The 5,717-nt window shown below is 45.1% G+C and overlaps 1 pseudogene; it reads left to right on the forward strand.

The window, feature by feature from the left end:
- The first annotated feature begins 1,668 nt into the window (after nt 1–1,668).
- LOC136657947 (5S ribosomal RNA) lies at nt 1,669–1,785 on the forward strand (annotated as a pseudogene).
- Nucleotides 1,786–5,717: the final 3,932 nt, after the last annotated feature.

The raw sequence follows: 5,717 nt of genomic DNA on the forward strand, positions 1-5,717 counted from the left end.
CACATTTTTTTATGTGATAAACTTGTACTATTCCTTAAGTTTAATGCTATATTAATATAGGCCTGTACAGTCATTCTGGAACAGACTATGACGGGGGGGATATGCAAGCTCTGTCCCGCCTTACAGACAAAAGAATTTCTTTACCCAGCATGTAATTAATCTGTGAAACTCCTTGCCACAGGATGTGGTGATGGCATCTGGCCTAGATGCCTTTAGAAGGGATTGGCAGATTTATGGAGGAAAAGTCCCTCGAAGATGACAAGCCATGATGGTTTTCAAAATAGACTGGTTTTCTACCTCCTGGTTTTCAGGAGGTACCACTGGTTTTCAAAATAGACTGTCTCTGAATGCCAGATGCAAGGGAATGGCAACAGGATGCAAGCCTTCCTGCCGGTACATCCTACTCACTGGGTGCAGCAAACGTGCTTTACGGCATGTTTGGGACACCTTAAACCGGGCACAGCAGCCATAAGGTATGCGCCACCAGTCCTATCCAACTTTCCAGCACTGACGCAGCTGCAATGCGGCCACAAGGTAAGAGAACAAATGTTCTCTTACCTTGAGGAGGCCTCTGTGACTACCCCCACCACTGCAGGACCCTGCCAATGTCCTGTTAGCATGGTTACGTTTGTGCTGGAAAGTTGGATAGGATTGGGCCCAGTATCTTAAAGTGCTGAGGATCTTCCCAGTTCTGCCACAGTTCATTTGCCAAGAAAAGGGTTATCACTGCTCTCAAAGAAATGAACAGAGATGCCATTCAAGGATAGTGTTATTGTTAAAATCTGATAATGGAGCTACCCTTTTTTTTTATCCATACCTGAGCCCTAGAAATATCACTGACACTAATTATTCATTCATTGTGTAAAGATCATAGGATTGATAACAGCTTACTGAATGAGATGTTTCCACTGAATGGAAAAAGAGAGCGAGGGACCGTGTGTGTGTTTAAATTGTCATGGCCAGCGTATTATGTTCTCTTCTCAACCTGACAAGCCTGATTGAATGGAAACTTGCAGGCCTCCAAAAGGAAAGACACCCTTACTTCTAATAGCTGCCGGTCTGGGCTAGTTAAAATGAAATCAGTGTCCTCATTATTTAGGGAAAGATATGGATTCCTGGAGCAACTTATTGAAGTATCCGCAAATAGCAGAGCCCATCAGCAGTTTCAGTTTTACTCCACTTTTTTAACTGTAGCTTCCACTGTTTCTGCTGCCTCGTTACTCACGACTCGCTTTATTGCTTTTATGTGTGGTCATGTTTAAAACCACGTGAAGGGGGGGTTCATTTCACCATCACTGCTTCGCTGAATGATAATTTGTCTATCAGAACCACGATCCAACTCTTAAAAGAACATCTGAAAATTTATCATGTCCCAGTTTTATTTTTTCACATTTTTTTATACCACCCTTCCGCCAAAGAGCTCAGAGTGGTGTGCATGGTTCCTTGCTTCCTTTTGTCTGGACCCACTAGTGGGTTTAGTGAACCCACTGGACCCACTAGTGGGTTTAGTGAACCCACTAAAACTTCTTATGTTCTTATGTTGTCCACACAACAGCCCTGTGAGGAAGGACTGAAAGATAGGAATTGACGCTATCTGAAAGATAGGATTGAAAGATAAGAACCGGCCCAAGGCCACCCAGAAAGCTTCATCACATTGGTTCACATTGAACCAGCAACTGTTACCCTGCACATGCCCAATCTCCTCTGATCTTGGAAGCTAAGCAGGGTCAGGCCTGGTTAGTACTTGGATGGGAGACCGCCTGGGAATATCGGGTGCTGTAGGCTTATACCATAGTTTTTCAAGACTGAAGGTTGCCAACCACCATTTTTCCAGGTCTAAGTCCAACTCCAGAACCATTACACAAGCAATTCCCAAACTTTTCCTTGTCGCGACCTGCCTCATCTTCCTCGGTGGGTTGCAACATGATGCTTCTTTTGGGGCAGCCATACCTTACTGGAAGGTAGCTGGGCCAGCTACCCACTCTATTGGCCTCCGCAGGCCTCAGAATGACCTGTAGAAGCGTCTGGAAATGACTTCTGGTCAAATAGGAACTTACGTTCAAAAACTGGAAGAAAGTTCCAGACACTTTTGTGGGCCATTCTGAGGTTTGTAGGGGTTTGTAGGGGTCAAAAAAGTGGGTTGCCAACCCAGTGTGACCTAGATGAAGCCTCTGGCCCCTCCCGATGCTCTCAATTTGAAGCCAATTTCTCAGTTTGAAGCCAATCACAGCTCATGACCCACTACACACAGGCTCATGACTCACACTTTGGGAAACTCCGCACTACACCCTTCTGTCTCAACCCTTAATAGGACTGACATCTACTCCTCCCCACTCTCCAGCTACAGACAATTACTTCCAGAGACAGCAATGCCCCCTTGCAGTACAAAATGTGTCCACATTGGGCGGAAGTGAAAGGACACATTGTATCAGATGATTGTATTGTATCAGATGATACAATAACATCACATTCCCCTATGATGAAGTTTCTTCTGAATATGGCTCTGCTATGTAAAGGTGCCCTCAAAAAAGCATTATTATCAGTTGCTTCTCAGGATGAGAAAATATTGATTTTTCTTTTTCTGAGTTGGGAGTGCATTTAAAAGAAATCTTTCTCCCAGGAGAATATAGAGGCATGTCACTTTCTGAAAGGGTTGCGTGTATTCTAAAAATTCTTCCATGTTTTGTTGCATTAAAAAATGTTTTGTTGCTTTAAAAAAAATCATTTCCTGGCAAAAGTTTGAAATGTATTTATGGGCCATTCATCAACAACAAATACACGGACACAAAAGCAGACCATGTAATGATATACTTTAACTGTGTGTGCAGCCCACACTTATCACAGAAACAGTTGAGCCCCAGTGGTTAGTATATTCAGTTCTTCAAAGAGAAATGAGCAGAATGTTTCTCCTGGTGATAAGGGGAGTGAGACAGAGAGTGAGTTCATAGGTGGCAGTGATTCTGTTTTCCTGGAGGAGGGGGAGTCCCTGTTAGTGGACTTATACTGTTAGGCAGGGCCATGACTGCAGAGTGCAACCCCTAGGCTGGCACACCCCCCTCCAAACCTGGTACCCCCTTGCTGACCTGGGCACTCCAGAGCTTCATGCAGCATTGCTCAGAAAGCTTTCTGAGATTCTAAAGAGCCTTTAAACTGTACTTCCGGAAAACCAGAAGTACTGTTTAAAGGACCCTCTGGAAGCTCAGAAGGCTTTCCAAGCACTCTAAGACACCGTGCAATGTCTCACCACCTGGTTCCTTATGGCCCCCTGGTTCTAACTCCAGAGACACCACTGCTGTTAGGGCAGTATTGGCTCCCAGTGCAATACTTTCACCAAACAGAGACCAGATCAGGGTTTCCAAAAGTATAGGTTGCAACCCACTGGTGATGCATGATCCCACTAGTGAGCAGTGGGTTGTGAGTGGGCCCTTCCATTCACCACTGGGACTGTTTGGCTCCAAATTGGAACCATTCCAGAAGATGTGGTGCCAGTTCAGCAATGGTGCTGGTCAGAATGACTGGCTGGGTGCTCTGGAGGCCTCTTCCAGGCCAGCAGCCCACTCTGTTGGCCTCCGCAGGCCCACAGAAGTGTCTAGAAAGAAATAACATCTGGGAGGAGGAAGGGTCAGCCTGGCCTGATCGTGGGCCTCTGTGAGGCTATGGGTCCCTCGTAAATGCCTAGTCAGGCCCCATTTGTGGTGTTCATCTCCTTCAGAATGTCAGACTAGATGGCTTAATCCAATCATCTGTCTGGTCCTGGTCTGTGTTGATTTTTATTTGTTTGTTATATTATTATTATTATTACTTTATTTTTACCCCACCTTTCTCCCCGAAGGGACTCAAGGTGGCTTATAAAGCAAGGTTAAAACAAGTTAAAAACATAATTTAAAAGCAGATAAAAACATAACATATCATAAAAACAGTAGTCAGATAAAAACCAGTCAGGTAAGAGCATAGCGCAGCAAATTAGAAAAGGATCAGGCCTGTGAACAGATGTTAAAAAATGTTTAGAGATGTTAAAAGATGTTAAAAAGGCCAGGAACTCAGAAGGCTTATCTAAACAGAAGAGTCTTCAGGCCTCGCCAGAAAGTTACAAGAGAGGGAGCCGTTCTTAAGTCAAGGGGAAGGGAATTCCATAGCGTTGGTGCCACTACTGAGAAGGCCCTATTTCTTGCCGACGCCCCACGTACCTCCCTAGGCGGTGGCACTTGTAAAAAGGCCTTCTTTGATGACCTAAGAGGACAAGCCAGATTGTACGGGAGTAGGCGATCTCTAAGATACCCTGGCCCAGAGCAGTATAGGGCTTTAAAGGTCAAAACCAGCACCTTGAATTGGGCCCGGAAACGAATGGGCAGCCAGTGCAGTTGCTGGAGAAGCAGACTGACAGTCAAACCGCCTACCTCCAGTAACCACACAGGCCGCCGCATTCTGCACTAGTTGCAGTTTCCAAACCATCTTCAAGGGCAGCCCCACATAGAGCACGTTACAATAATCTAGCCTCGATGTCACCGTGGCATGGATCACCGTGGCCAGGTCTGCACGATCCAAGTACGGCCGCAGCTGGCGCACCAGCCAAAGCTGCTTATATTATAAGCAAGACACTAAATTTGGATTTCACTAATCAATTATTAGTATTATTATTTTCAAAACTCTTCGGGTCATTTGAAGTATAATCCATCTCTATGCGACTGAGACCTTAAGCTGTTGCGCACAGCAATATCATAAGGATGAAGCACTAGCACAGAGATTCCTGGAAGCTCTCACCACCAAAAGTATTAGGTTGGAGTGTTGTAGGGAGAATTCGTGGGAACTACTATAGTAAGGCTTTCTGAGTGCTGCTATACATGTTCAAGACGACTTCACCAGGAGCCATGGGACAATGTCATTCCTTTGGGTTGCAGAATTTTCCTGTGAAGAACTGCAGCCTTTGCTTTAATGGTTTCCATATGAATAACTATCATCTGAGCTTGACTGTTTCTGGAATGTTCTCATAATGAGCTCCTTAACAAAGTTAGGGCGCAATCCTAACCCACTTTCCAGCACCGCCATAAGGGCAATGCAGCTCAGAGGTAAGGCAACAAACATTCCCTTACTTTGAGGAGGCCTCCTTGAGCACCACCCAACTGCAGGATGCAGCACACGTCCTATTGGCACAGTGCCGGAAAGTGGGTTAGGATTTGGGCCTTAGCCATTTAATTCCTGAGGTTGGAAACTTCTGCGGAGATGTCAGGCTTATTGATTTCAACAAGAATTATGCACAAATGGTTATGTACGGTCTCACCGTTTCAAAGGACATTTACTGTTTGCACCACCTCTTACAACCCACAGCTTCACTCTACACCATTATATTTCATATCCCTCCCTCTCTTATGCTGGCCTTTTGTCCCCCCCTTAGGCTTTGCTGCTTGGGACTGCTTTGTGGCAATAGTTCCATTAATCCTCCCCTCTTTTTTTTACCTTCTGTGCTTCTGTTATCTTCTGTCTGCTGTACTCCAGCCTTATCCAGTCCTGCTTCACTGGGTTCAGCTTCTTGCCCTGCATCAGTGGCTTTTCTCAGAATTGCTGTATCTTTCAGTTGTCTGTCCTGCTCAGTCAATTGTCAGTTTCTTTTATTATTCCATAGTTCTGCCATAGTGAAACCTTTGTCTGTCTTGCTTCGGTTCCTGCCTTCCTTATTATTCCTTTAACTCTTTATTAGCCATGTCCAGCACTTGAGTCTG

The sequence above is a fragment of the Tiliqua scincoides genome, chromosome 7 (genome assembly GCF_035046505.1).
Source record: "Tiliqua scincoides isolate rTilSci1 chromosome 7, rTilSci1.hap2, whole genome shotgun sequence".
Taxonomy (NCBI): domain Eukaryota; kingdom Metazoa; phylum Chordata; class Lepidosauria; order Squamata; family Scincidae; genus Tiliqua; species Tiliqua scincoides.